Source organism: Mytilus trossulus, chromosome 1 (genome assembly GCF_036588685.1).
Source record: "Mytilus trossulus isolate FHL-02 chromosome 1, PNRI_Mtr1.1.1.hap1, whole genome shotgun sequence".
NCBI classification, from domain to species: Eukaryota; Metazoa; Mollusca; class Bivalvia; order Mytilida; family Mytilidae; genus Mytilus; species Mytilus trossulus.
The window spans coordinates 47,081,380-47,097,127 of record NC_086373.1 but is presented as its reverse complement, the minus strand read 5'-3'; the positions used below and the strand labels follow the sequence as shown (position 1 = coordinate 47,097,127).

Genomic DNA, 15,748 nt, shown 5'->3' with positions numbered 1-15,748 from the left:
CTTTTCAGTATGCACATAGCTAGGCTCTTGGTTTAGGCATGGAGCAAAAAATTAAATTTTTTAGCTGAGTAGTTTCCCCAAGGGCCAAATTATAATTGTGATGTATATATATAAAATAAAAGTTGTAATTAAATTATGATTTATGTTTAATTCAAACATGGATACCAATGGCATTGCTACACAGTATTTCCCAGGAGTTTATTTACAAGATAGGTGATAGCAGGAAAAATTAGGTTGATAATAATGTGAGCACTAAATCCTTAATTTTACATATCATGAGTTCAAACGGTGTGTTCTGAAAGAAATCAAGGGTAATTAAATTATTTAAATTACTATGAAATTAATATGAACTCATTATGTGTGATTTTGAGGATTTTGTTCACTGACACATTTATTAGCAAAATTAAAATATAGGGCCGAAAGTTAGATCAGGATGGTTTAATTGTCAGGTCAAAGAATTTGCAAGAAGATATGAGGTTGGATGTTTGCTCAGTTGTTAACACACATTTCCCTATTACATAACAGATTACCACAGAAAAGATACAGTATAAACAAAAGACAATTGAAATAAGATTAGAACAGCATCACATCAAACAGAAATAAATTTACCCTAAAAAAATATTTACAAAGAATCAGAACACAATGCAAACATGGAACAAATGACAATTAAACATATTCAGGATCATTTCTGAGAATTTTGTAAAAAGGAAGTGTTTACTGAAAAAGCAAAATGTACTGAAACGTCGCCATGCGACGTCATCAAAACGTCATCTTTTTAAAACTAGCAAATACAATATGTTTCAAGTATCCATTTCTTAACAAAAGAAGACTAAGCTTAGACAAATATCCAATTGTTCAAAATATTAAAAAACCAAGAATGTGTCCACATTACACTGATGCCCAACTCGCACTATCATTTTCTATGTTTAGTGGACCGTGAAATTGGAATAAATTCTCTAATTTGGCACTAAAATTAGAATGATGTTATCAAAGGGAACATGTACACCAAGTTTTCAAGTTGATTGGACTTCTACTTTATCAAAAACTACCTTGACCAAAAACTTTAACCTGAAATTTGTACTATAATTTTCTACGTTTAGTGAACCGTAGAATTGGGGTCAGAACTCTAATTTGGCATTCAAATTAGACAGATCATATCATAGGGCACATGTATACTAAGTTTCAAGTTGATTGGACTTCAACTTCATCAAAAACTACCTTGACCAAAACAGCGCTAATAGGGGTATTTCATCTATAAGAACACATTATTACCACCAGAGATATGAACTTAATTGAAAATTCTTTTCTAAAAGATGCAACGTACAACAAACGTATTAAAAGCGAATAGGTAACAGGGTATAACCGAGCGCTTGAACGGGTACATGCACGCTAATAGGGTCATTTCATCTCTAAGAACACATTGTTACCACCAGAGACATGAATACAATTAAAAAAACGATTTCTTTCAAGGTGCAACGTATACCACGTGCATTAAAAGCAAATAAGGAACGAATAAGAAGCAGGGTTTTAACTGAGCGCCGGAACGGGTACATGCGTTCTAATAGGGTCATTTCTTCTATAACAACACATTGTTACCACCAGAGACATGAACACAATTAAAAAACGATTTATTTCAAGGTGCAACGTAAATCTCGTGCATTAAAAGCAAATAAGGAACGAATAATAAGCAGGGTATTAACTGAGCGCCGGAACGGGTACATACGCGCTAATAGGGGTATTTCATCTATAAGAACACATTACCACCAGAGATATAATTTAATTGAAAATCCTATTCTAAAAGGTGCAACGTACAAAAAACTTACTATAAGTAAATAGGTAACGAATAGGTAACGAATAGGTAACAGGGTATTAACCGAGCGCTGGAACGGGTACATGCGCTATAATAGGGTCATTTTATCTCTAAGAACACATTATTACCACAAGAGACATGAACACAATTAAGAAACGATTTATTTCAAGGTGGAACGTTTACCTCGTGCATTAAAAGCAAATAAGGAACGAATAAGTAACAGGGCTGGAACGAGTACATATGCGGTAATAAGGGTATTTCATCTATAAGAACACATTATTACCACCAGAGATATGAACACAATTGAAAATCCTTTTCTAAAAGGTGCAACGTACAACAAACGTATTATTAGTGAATAGGTAACGAATAGGTAACAGGGTATTAACCGAGCGCTGGAACGGGTACATGCGTGCTAAAAGGGTAATTTCATCTCTAAGAACACATTGTTACCACAAGAGACATGGAGACAATTAAAAATATTTTTCTAAAAGGTGCAACGTACAACAAACGTATTATAGAACGAATAAGTAACAGGATATTATCCGAGCGCTGGAACGAGTACATATGCGCTTATAGGGGTATTGCATCTATAAGAACACATTATTACCACCAGAGATATGAACTTAATTGAAAATTCTTTTCTAAAAGATGCAACGTACAACAAACGTATTAAAAGCGAAAAGGTAACGAATAGGTACCGAATAGGTAACAGGGTATAACCGAGCGCTTGAACGGGTACATGCGCGCTAATAGGGTCATTTCATCTCTAAGAACACATTATTACCACCAGAGACACGGACACAATTGAAAATCCTTTTCCAAAAGGTGCAACGTACAACAAACTTATTATAAGTGAATAGGTAACGAATAGGTAACAAATAAGTAACAGGGTATTTTGCGAGCGCTGGAACGGGTACATGCGCACTAAAAGGATAATTTCATCTCTAAGAACACATTGTTACCACCAGAGACATGTAAACAATTAAAAATCTTTTTCTAAAAGTTGCAACGTACAAAAAAACGTATTATAAGTGAATAGGTAACGAATAAGTAACGAATAGGTAACAGGGTATTAACCTAACCGAGCGCTGGAACGGGTACATGCGCTCTAATAAGGTCATTTCATCTCTAAGAACACATTCATTGAGACATGAACACAATTAAAAACGATTTATTTCAAGGTGCAACGTATAGCTCGTGCATTAAAAGCAAATAAGGAACGAATAAGTAACAGGGTATTGTACGAGCGCTGGAACGAGTACATATGCGGTTATAGGGGTATTTCATCTATAAGAACACATTATTACCACCAGAGATATGAACTTTATTGAAAATTCTTTTCTAAAACGAGCAACGTACAACAAACGTATTAAAAGCGAATAGGTAACGAATAGGTAACGAATAGGTAACAGGGTATTTACTGAGCGCTGGAACGGTAACATGCGTGCTAATAGGGTAATTTCATCTCTAAGAACACATTGTTACCACCAGAGACATGAACACAATTAAAAAACGATTTATTTCAAGGTGCAACGTATACCTCGTGCATTAAAAGCAAATACGGAACGAATAGGTAACAGGGTATTATCTGAGCGCTGGAACGGGTACATACGCGCTTATAGGGTAATTTCATCTATAAGAACACATTGTTACCACCAGAGACACGGACACAATTGAAAATCCTTTTCTTAAAGGTGCAACGTACAACAAATGTATTATAAGTGTAAAGGTAACGAATAGGTAACGAATAGGTAACAGTGTATTTACTGAGCGCTGAAACAGTTACATGCGCGCTAACAGGGTAATTTCATCTCTAAGAACACATTGCAACCACAGGAGACATGGAGACAATTAAAGATCCTTTTCTAAAAGGTGCAACGTACAACAAACGTATTATAAGTGAATAGGTAACGAATAGGTAACGAATAGGTAACAGGGTATTAACCGAGCACTGGAACGGGTTCATGCGCTCTTATGAGGTCATTTCATCTCTAAGAACACATTGTTACCACCAGAGACACGGACACAATTGAAAATCCTTTTCTCAAAGCTGCAACGTACAACAAACGTATTATTAGTGAATAGGTAACGAATAGGTAACAGGGTATTAACCGAGCGCTGGAACGGGTACATGCGTGCTAAAAGGGTAATTTCATCTCTAAGAACACATTGTTACCACAAGAGACATGGAGACAATTAAAAATATTTTTCTAAAAGGTGCAACGTACGACAAACGTATTATAAGTGAATAGGTAACGAATAGGTAACAGGGTATTAACCGAGCGCTTGAACGGGAACATGCGCGCCAATAGGGTAATTTCATCTCTAAGAACACATTGTTACCACCAGAGACACGGACACAATTGAAAATTATTTTCCAAAAGGTGCAACGTACAACAAACGTTTTATAAGTGAATAGGTAACGAATAGGTAACAAATAGGTAACAGGGTTTTTCCGAGCGCTGGAACGGGTACATGCGCTCTAATAAGGTCATTTCATCTCTAAGAACACATTGTTACCACCAGAGACATGAACACAATTAAAAAACGATTTATTTCAAGGTGCAACGTTTACCTTGTGCATTAAAAGCAAATAAGGAACGAATAAGTAACAGGGCTGGAACGAGTACATATGCGGTAATAAGGGTATTTCATCTATAAGAACACATTATTACCACCAGAGATATGAACACAATTGAAAATCCTTTTCTAAAAGGTGCAACGTACAACAAACGTATCAAAAGCGAATAAGTAACGATTTAACAGGGTATTATCCGAGCGCTGGAACGGATACAAATGCGCATATAGAGTTATATCACACTACCAGAGACAACAAAACAATTAAAAATCATGTTTTGAAAGGTGCAACGTACAACAAACTTTTTAAAAGCAAATAAGTAACGAACATTTAACAGGGTATTATCCGAGCGCTGAAACGGATACAAATGCACTGATAGAGTTATATCACCTCTAAGAGCCCAAATCTTCCATCAGAGACAACAAAACAATTGAAAATGATGTTTTAAAAGGTGCAACGTAAGATACTCGTATTATAAGCGAGTGATGGAACGAATTAAACAAGGTAATAGCATGCTCAGAAACGATGTACACCCTGCTTACATGTTTAACTCCACCACATTATGTTAGTTTGTGCCTGTCCCTAGACAAGAGCCTGAAATTAAGTAGTTATCGTTTGTTTTTGTGTTATATATTTCCGTTTATTTTTTTTGTATATGAAATACGGCTGTCAGTTTTGTTGTTTGAATTGTATGAGGTGGTCATGTCTGGGCCTTTTATAGGCGACTACACGGTTTGGGCTATGCTCATTGTTGAAGGCCGTTCAGTAAACTATAGTTGATAATTTCTGTGTCATTTTGGTCTAATGTGGAGTGTGGTCTCATTGGCAATCATACCACATCTTCTTTTTTATGCAAGCGCTAAAACGGTGATTTCATCTCGTCGAACCAAGATCCACCTTGAAACATACGGACATAAAGCAGTTAAAAGGTAGAACGTATAAAAAACAAGTAAGGAACAAATGCGTATCGAACATGAAGTAAAAGGATCGGTTGAGCACAAACACATATGAATAGGTCATAAAAAGATCATTTTACCTCAACAAATTTAGAACCATTACCACATGTAAGAGTATTAACAACTAGATTTGTAATTGCTAGCAATAACGGATGGAACCCTTCCCCCTATTACCAGGTGAGCGGTAGCCATTTTGACAATTCCAAAGTCAAAGAGAGCATCTACAGATGACTAGTAACATTTTTGCAAAATTTCATTAAGTTCAAACATTTTGAAATTTTTGATATTTTTGCTGTTTCCATGGTTACGGCGGCCATTTTGAAAATTCTAACTTCAAAATCCAACTCTGCCTATGTCAGTTACCATTCCTGTAAAGTTTCATCCATTTACTCAAAATTCTTATTTTTGAAATTTTTGACCTTTTTGCATTTTTCCATGGTAACAAGACCTATTTTGAAATTCTTACTCCAAATGCCACATCTACCAATGTTGCTCATCATTACTGCGAAGTTTCATGAAGTTTTGAGCATTTTGAGAATTTTGAAAATTTTGGTGTAGTGGCCATGGCAACATAGTACATTGTAGTTCCAATGATCGCCAAAATCATCCAACACCTGTATATAATGGGCACCTACATTGTTTTAAAATATGATGATTCTGAGTTGAAGCATATCCAAACAGTTCACCAAAAACCAAAAACTGATTTTTTTTTCACAATTGTGCCGTTTCCATGGTAACGGCAGTCATATTAAACTATTCCATGCCATAATTAAAAAGGGGGAAGGATATTAAAAATCAAACAAGTAACGAATAGGTAAAGAATAGGGAATAGGGAATAGGTAACGAATAGGGAATAGGGAATAGGTAACGAATAGAGAATAGGGAATAGGTAACGAATAGGTAACGAACAGGGAATAGGGAATAGGTAACGAATAGGTAACGAATAGGGAATAGGGAATAGGTAACGAATAGGCAACGAATAGGGAATAGGGAATATGTAACGAATAGGTAACAAATAGGGAATAGGGAATAGGTAACGAATAGGGTATAGGGAATAGGTAACCAACTTGACGCCCATATGGACTTTTGACCTTTCTGAGATAATTCGACACCAATATCAATACATAAAAGCCGTTAATATTCGATATACCGAACCATGATCATGATGGTCAATGTACACTAGGAATCATGGACATATCTACGAATTCGGACCATCAAATTCTTATCAATTCTTTAATTTACACAGCATTCATCCTCGTCTGAAGCATGATGTCGCAGCTCGTTTAGTTTTAGGAGCTTTAGCAGTTGCTTATAACAGAAGTGGAATTGATTATCAGGGTCCGTATCCTTCAACATATACCTTACATCGTGATAGCAATACTCTTACTATAGAATACGACAATGGAAGATAACCCATTGATGTAAGAAACACAAACGGATTCCAAGTGAGTTATTAAAATCTATAGGTTGACTGCTAGGAAATGAAATTATAATTTTACTTTTGAAATACTCAACGGTAAACACCAGCCGATAACACTAATTAATATTCTTGACATAAATATGTTTTCTAAATACACAAATGAAAACTGTACCACTAAATTGATTACCGTATTACAAAAATGGTCAATTCGTGTGCAATAAATTATTATTTGCCTGTCCAAAGTAGAAATAAAGTGATTTTACTGGTTGGCGATACATAAGTCATTTAGAATTAAATGATCCCATTGGGTCGAAGTGTACGTTCTTTAACTATAGCCGTCCGGCCAACAACAATAAAGAGATGAACACCCATCCTGTATCAGATATTATAAGGTTTATATCTTAATGTTTTTTGTACTTAGGAGCTAATGGCAGATAGTTTACAGTTTGATTAACCCTGCTTGGTTTAGTCTCGAGGCGTTTTTAAAGTAGACAGTTATTGAATTGTTTGTGGGGTTCTCTTATCTAATGTGAAATCGCAACATTCAGGAGAGTACAGAAGCTCGATTACCTTTTGCCAATATGATCAATAGAATTATCAACTGCTATAATAACAAAATCATAATATACATGTGTTATAACTTCCCAATAACTAAATAAATTGTACCCCCCTTCTGCTGTTGTTTTTTTTATTTGGTCGGGTTGTTGTCTCTTTGACACATTCCCCATTTCCATTCTCAATTCTAATTATAGACTGCGTATAAGGTCGGTAATTTCATTGGGTTGAAAAAGCGATGGCCGTGCGCACATTTTTTTAATGAAAAACTTGAGTATTTTAGAATTTATTCTGAGTAACATGCTGTTTGCCCTGTTCAAGATGCTGTTTTGACCTACAAAAACCTAAACAACAGTATTTGCATCATGCTGATTAAATACAAATGTACATTTGTTCAAGTTATAACGAATCACAAATCCTTAAAAATATTTGATTAATGATATATGAATATGTCGTACAATTTATCGTTCTGGCAATTTATTTCAGATTTGCTGTTCAACATCTCATAAAGTTTGTTATGCGTTATGGTGATAATGGTTGGACAAATGCACCAATAAAGAGTCATGATACATCAAACTGTAACCTAAATCATCATTCTATTGGTGGATTACGATATGAATGGGGTGAAAAGCCGTGTGCTTTTAAGAAATGTGCTATTTATGGGGCATCAAACTACCTTCCTTCACCGCCCTTTATTGTGTACCAAGACTTATCCAATAAAAAAGCATTCTAAAATATTTGTTCTTGATGAGTTCCATGCGACTTGAAAACAAGATCTTATACTATTTACATTTGAACATGATACAGATCCTTAAGTGTTTAAAAAAGTGTTCGACAAAATAAAGCATGTGACAGAAAATATACTATTAATGTTGATTTCTGCCTTCATATACTAGTATAACAAATGTCTTTATGCAATGTTATATGTACATGTTTGTGTAGTATCCTATGTTGCTAACACAGATAACATGAAAAGCATGACAGTTTGTCGATTAATTCTAGCTACATTATGACTTCTAAAGTCTATAGCACGAACAAAAATGGATTTGAGAGTGGTTTTTTTTTGTAAATGTTACCCTCACTTTCAGCTGGCCATAAACTCAGACAAATACATCTATCTTAGATTAAGAGGGCACGTATTCTATATTATCCTACTAGTTGTCCTAATGTATGTCTAACAAAACTTATTAGGACTTTTCAAAACCATCCCAGGATAGTTTGCTGTACAAATATTGTCATAAAATCATTAAAAATGGAATGTATTTCTTATGTTAACTAATGTTATTAATCTACAGGTTTTGTTTCTTTCTTATCATGAAATTATATTTAATTATGCTCTTTTGGAATCATCTTTATAATTAATCTTACATAACTCTCATCCTACTCTCATCTACCACCAATCTTTTCTATTTAATCATGTACATAAGATTTAATCATGTACAATAAAAGCAACAGTAGTATTCCGCTGTTCAAAACTCGTAAATCTATGGACAAAAAACAAAATACAAAAGCTAACATGAAAATTAATAGTGCATGGTAAGTTTCTCATTCTGTCGATCAATAATATCAAAAATGCAACTCGATAATCATCGATTTCGAAAATAATCCAAAGGTGGAGTCTACGACGTAATCGGTATTTCAAAAACAAAAAAAAATTCTATTCATAGCTTTGTATTTATTCGGCTTTTTAACTATTTTGATCTAAGCGTCACTGATGAGTCTTATGTAGACGAAACTCGCGTCTGGCGTATAAAATTATAATCCTGGTACTTTTGATAACTAATTAGAAACAATGCATACTTGTGTTAATGTTGGCTTCGTAGAATGTTATAGCAAAAAGTCAAACTATCGTAAGAAGCGAAAACCGCACGAAGAAAAGTAACAATCAGCAGAGACCAGCATCAATATTAAAAACGGAAAAGAATGATTTTCATATGAATATATATAACAGTCTATGGAACAAATTTACGAAAAACGACTGATTAAATGATTGAGTATTTGGCAGAAGCAGCAGAAATGAAAATATAAGAATCAGAACTAGTCTAATATCCAATATTAACAGTAAGTAAAAGTTATTATTGTATAGCAATATAATATTTCCCACAGAAAGTAACCAAAAGTTAGCGTGCAATAAATTCCAATATTGCACTAGTGCAATAAGTCTTCAAAAATTAATGACGTCATTAACGTCAAAATCTAGTTTAAACAATTTTTTACTTTTTAATATTATATTGCTATACAATAAAAGGGTTATTGCATGAATATTGGGGAATATTGTCCCTCGTAGAACATATATTGCACTCGCAAGCTCGTACAATATAAGATTCTACTCGGGACAATATTCCCCAATATTCATGCAATAACCCTATATTATTAAACAAAAAGTATGTTATGGTCCAATGCTGCAAACACTGCCAAAAGGATAAAAAAAATAGTCAAGTTTTGTGTAAACTGTCATTAATATTCAGATATAATCAACGGTCTAGTGTAATTATCTTTCGCTGCAATTTTCCATTTAAAGCATGGTAATGTATATACACTCATTTACTAAGATATTGAATCATTTCTAATCTGGCGCAATCGTTGAAGGTGTTAAAGGACTTTTTTCATTGATCATGTCAATTTTGACATGCTTTTGACAAATAGGGATTCCAGATTTTGCTGGCACATGTTGACTAATTTATTGTTGCCAATTGTTATTCAAGTTTAGAGCTATTGTGATGTCTTCTCTTTTCTACAAGAAAAGATTTTCCACGTATCTTTTTATTAGACAGTGGTCGTCTGTTTTTCCACTTTTTATCAACCAGGTCATTGCATAATAATTTTGACAGAGGGTTTAATTAAGTACACTATTTTATTTTTGAATAGACGAAACAGAGAAAATGACAAAGTTCAAGTGTGGCTTTCCTAGAAATGCAATTTGAATAATAAGAAACACTTCTATAATCACCCTTTTTAATCATTAATGACCATGTTTTTTATATCAAATATTTGATACAGTTTAATCAGAACTAAGTTTTTTTGTTATCAAGTATCACAATATATTTGTAACATTATATCTATAATTAAAAAGCAATGATTATTCTGAGCTATGAGTTCCATTTTGGCAACACAAACTTGTCGATTTTAAGAATACAGATTTAACATGACCAAAATTAGACATTATACCCAATCAACCAACGTAACGAATCAAAAACGGTCATATCAAATATCTGACTATAAAGAGACAGTTTTCGAAAACAATTTTGTGTAACAAAACTCATGTAATAATCTCCAGCAAAATATAGAATCTTTGTAAAATTATACTGATACATATCATAATAAATTGAATTATTCTGATACATAGCATTATAATAAAATATACTGATACATAAAAGGATAACATAATTCTTTTCTCAGCTTTGTTTATGTATTGTGACAGATATATCCTTCCTGGCTAAATAACAGAAAACAATAAACTTGCGGGAAACCGCAAACATGAGGTGCAAAAATTGTACACCATATCCGGATTTCGACAATTAATGTCTTTTCAGTGCTGTTAGGAATTAAAACGGTATTTGGAAGGCCATATAATTTATCTCAATGTAGGATAGACTCTTGAATTTTTAAGAAAGTCGAAATAAGATGATCGGATCAAATAAATATGAAGTCAAAACGAAAAAATATATATAAACAAGTCTAAATTGAAAACAACGTTCAAACCTATGACTCCGTTGAATAAAAACCCCATTTTTTATACGTGTGCATGCAAAACTAATTTCTTGGTACTAAGTCAGGATGTGTTTCAGCTAGAATTTTCCTCGCAGTTCAGTATTTTTGTGATTTTACTTTTTTTTTTTAGATGTTTCTAAACATAGCACAAACGACTTTTCCAAACGTCCAAAAAAGGGAAAATAGATATAGGAAGATGTGGTGTGAGTGCCAAATAGTATATTCAAACAAAACGCACTTGACTAGCAGATCGAACAACTGATATTTTTAAACCAAACTGACTGTCATTGGCGATAGTAGGGTTACTAAAACACATTTGAAGAATTATTATGAAAACAAAAACCTGACCAGAAATATTGTATAGTGGCAAGTCCGATCAATATGATTGAAAACAGACTTAAGCTTCCTTTTACATTCGTGCACATGATTTAACTCACGGTTTTTAGTGGAGTTCGTGTTGTTTTTTATTCATTATTTGTGACTGTTGATGTAAATGTCTTTTGGTTTAATGAGTCTTTGTTTACTCCTTGGTTTTGATTGTTATTGTCTTGTTTAATTTTGTTTTGAAACACAATTGTAGAATAATCCTCTTTCTTACCTATCTCAAGTTCGATTATATGAATGCGTTCAATACAGTCACACAATATGGAATTATGTAGTGAGAGAACATCATTTATGTAGCGGAATGTAAAATCTGACAGTTGTTGTCCATTCGTTTGATATGTTTTATCATTTGATTTTGCCATGTGGTTAGGAACTTTCCGATTGAATTTTCCTCGGAGTTCAGAATTTTTGCATACTACTAACTTCTGTTCCTTCTTCCTAAAAAGTTCTTGTATAAAGTCAGCCTCATACGAATAAAACAACAAGTCGGGCAGAAGAGTGAAACATTTGGTTCATCCAAACGCAATACATATGGTGTCAATCAAGAAATCAATCATCTTGATAATGTAAGTGTATATTTTTGCTAGAATCATTGTTTTTTACAAACAAGGATTTATTTTTACCTACAAGATTCTTGTATCTGCTTTGATAAAAAAAAATATAAAGTAAAACAGGACCAATTGTTTCAATATGTCTTTTAGTTTGAAATGGAGAATATTTGTGTAACGTGAAGAAAAGTAATTTTTTTAATGCTATTGCAAGATGAAAAAGTTTTAGGTTATATGTTCTTTAAAAGATCTTTTGATTTCGTTAGTGGTCATATCTGAGAGCTATAAATATATTTTTAATTGATGTATATTTGAAGTTGTATGAAACACAATCAGACAAAAATCAAATGAAAAGAATAAATATTATTATATATAACAGATTATATATGCAGATTCCTAATCTATGGCAAATATAACGTAACAAACGCCAAACAAATAAAATCTTTGGCAGATTTTTGTTTTCTCCAAATCTATGGCAGATTAAGGAATAACACAATTTCCCGGGAAAAAGAGTATGATATAACGTCACAATAAAACAACGCCATATCAGTCGTCACAGACTACAGCAAAGTTGTTGGCTCTCCAAACTTTCCTGAAGTCCTGTGTTTAAAGTACTGTCTCATGAAAACACTCTCCGCTTTCCTTCAAGAACAATTTGCCGATGGTTTAAAGGAAGATGTGATCTTTTATCCATAGAAGGGACAATTGTTATGTGATGTACCGTCCGAATCCCGCGACAAGAAAGGCACAGAAGTTTTAGTTTTAGTTTTAGCAGTGGATATTTTGAGAATGGAGTTACATAAAATGTATAGTGAATATTTTAGCTTCTACGGCTGGCAAAGTATTTAAAGTGAGAAAATAAAATTACAGGCCACCTTGACCAGTGAAAAAAGATTGATTAACGCTGAAATAAATATCAAACTGTTTAAATTTTGTTTTTATAAAAACTACTTTCTTGTTTGTCCAGAGACTTCCATTTTTTCTAGATGTTTTAATAAGAGGGGTAAACAGGTACTATGCATAGATAAGGACATGCTTATTTCAACGGGGGAGATAATTTTAATCCTGATTTCTGTATTATGGTATATCACTTCTTTACTTTTTTAAGATTGACATCACGATTTGGTTGACCGTTATGCAATTTTCATTTCAAAAATGTTTATACACTCTCCCGTTGTCGTACATTTCAACTTTATTAAGACAAGTGAGTGATTTTATATGTAAGGCCTTGTTCTACATCTGCATAAAATCTGCCATAGATTTGGAAAACAACACAAATCCGCAATAGATTAGGATTGTAAAAAATCTGCCATAAATTTGGGATAACATGACGTCGTTTTTGCCATAGATTAGGAATCTGCCATAGATTTGGAACCCACAATAGATTTGAGTCAAACCTATTAACAACAAAGGAACAAAAATTCATATACAACAATCTTCTGGCGAATGGGAAATGAAGAAAGTCGACAGTCTGTTTTCAAATTGCATATCCTTGACAAAGCTCCAACATTATTAACATAAATAGTTCCTATTGAACAATTAAACTGTTGTGCTACCTTAAAGGATATGGCTTTGCTGTTTTAATGTCTATCTATCACAAAATCGCCATTACTTTTACTGCGCTGTTCCAGCAACCATTACCGCTACCATCTTGATTGATTACAGCAGAGACACATATGATGCACAATATTGCAACATTTGAAGACATAAAGTACAAATGAAGCATTTTAGCTCTACCTCTGTCACCTGCTGAGATGCCACCAAATTAGGTACCGAAAGAAGAATGATCAGTGGGATATTGTATTTTTATACATTGTTACTCAGAATATAAATAGGGTAATATAATTATATAAAAAGGTGCATATTTATAAAAGACGAAAGTTTGCTATTTTTTAGTGCTTTTTTTGTAGTAAGCACTTTCAATTTGATACGATAAAGTAATTTTATTTTGCATAAATAGGCACAGGATAAAAGTTTCAAAACGGTCTCAAATTCCTTATATCATGTCCTATTACAGGAAAGTGACCTGTTCTATTTTTGTCATAATGACCTTATAAATTACCTGCTGCTAATCACTTAAGGGCATACGATACAGTTACGGGGGAAGGTAATGACGTTGCTAACGTAATTTGTTATTTTCTCGACGTCAAACTGTGACATATCGGGAAAAGATGCATTTTTCGACTGATTTTTATCATTCAAACTGATTTAATTTGAAAACGAGTTCATGGACCCCTATTTTTAAAAACGACATTTTGTTTCATTTTGCAGGGAGATTATGTGACCCAAGTTTTATAAAACTGTAAATAGAGGATTTTTTTTAATTGTGATAAACATGCAGTAAAAAATTACGTTTTTTCCTCAATTCATGAACATTTGATAAATATGAGTCATATGCATATTTTTTTAAGATAGTTAAAAAATACAGAAATTACCGATTATTTAACAAAAAACAATTTGTTTTTATCTTTTATAACAAAAAAGTTATGTCTTTCTTTCGAAAAAGGAAATTACGGCCACAAATCTGAATTTCGAGCAAATATACAAAATTTCGACCTCATTTTACTCAAAAAGTAGCACATGAAGGTATATTTTTTATTACATATTTGATTTAATCAGGTAAAAAGTAGCCTATATGCACTTGTAAATACAGGATCAAAACTGTATCGTATGCCCTTAAGAAACAAACTTGTTGTAGGCTGCGTTGTATTTATAAATGTGATGTATTATTTTTGTGACGTATTTGATTTTGTGATAGCGTAACAAAGTGGTCTATCACACGTATTACACTTATATGGTATATCATATCAGCATGTATTGAATACATCAAAATCCCACTGATACATGTACACACCAAGGTAACACGATAGATTTATCTGTTATCTATGGAACGCCGTAACTGCCTTATGGTACTTCATTCTTTATCATGATGAGCTTTTCCTCTATCATGATGAGCTTTTTCTTTATTATGATGAGCTTTTTCTTTATTATGATGAGCTTTTTCTCTATTATGATGAGCTTTTTCTCTATTACGTTGAGCTTTTTCTTTATTATGATGAGCTTTTTCTCTATTATGATGAGCTTTTTCTCTATTATGATGAGCTTTTTCTTTATTATGATGAGCTTTTCCCTTAATATGATGAGCTTTTTCTCTATTATTATGAGCTCTTTCTTTATTATGATGAGCTTTTTCTCCATTATGATGAGCTGTTAGAAAATGGGAAATTAAGAGAATTAAGATTAAACAAAGATAAAATCTCAATACCAGAAATGTTGAAAGTTCTTCGGAAAGTTGGCTTGCTCCAGGCGCGGGAAATATTTGATAACGAAAAAAAACCTCCTAATATTGTCAGCATGCTTTCAAAAGTCCATACCTGCCAACTGTAACTATTTTCGGGGGATTTCCCCAATAGAAGCTCCCAAAATGAGGCCAATAATAATCCCGCTGACTAACATGAAAAGGGGGGGGGGGCTCCAGTCATGCCCTTCATAATCACCAGGTTTTTTTTCCACGAAAAGGAGGGGCACACACCCTTTGATCCGCATATGGCCACAGACTTATTCAAAACTTAACAAAAGTTTAAAACACAGAAAAGAAATATTCAAATAATTGACAATTCTTATCTGCTTGATACTTCCTTTGGCAAACTAAACTCTCAACAAATCTTTTCATTGAGTATGTCACAAATCAGATATCTACCTTAAAAGTCCCAGGAGATGGACACTGTTTTGTTTTCTCTCTCTAAGTTTAATAAAAAAAATTGAGACTTGAGTTTGAGTAGTACA

General features: G+C 33.3%; 1 long non-coding RNA gene across 1 annotated transcript in view; it reads left to right on the top strand.

Moving 5' to 3' along the window:
• The window catches only part of LOC134708261 (uncharacterized), a 31,366-nt gene extending 23,275 nt beyond the window's left edge, over window positions 1–8,091 (top strand). The window contains exons 2-3 of the long non-coding RNA XR_010105821.1: window positions 6,591–6,789; window positions 7,806–8,091. This is a non-coding gene — a long non-coding RNA (uncharacterized LOC134708261). The remainder of the gene's footprint in view (window positions 1–6,590; window positions 6,790–7,805) is intronic.
• Window positions 8,092–15,748: the final 7,657 nt, after the last annotated feature.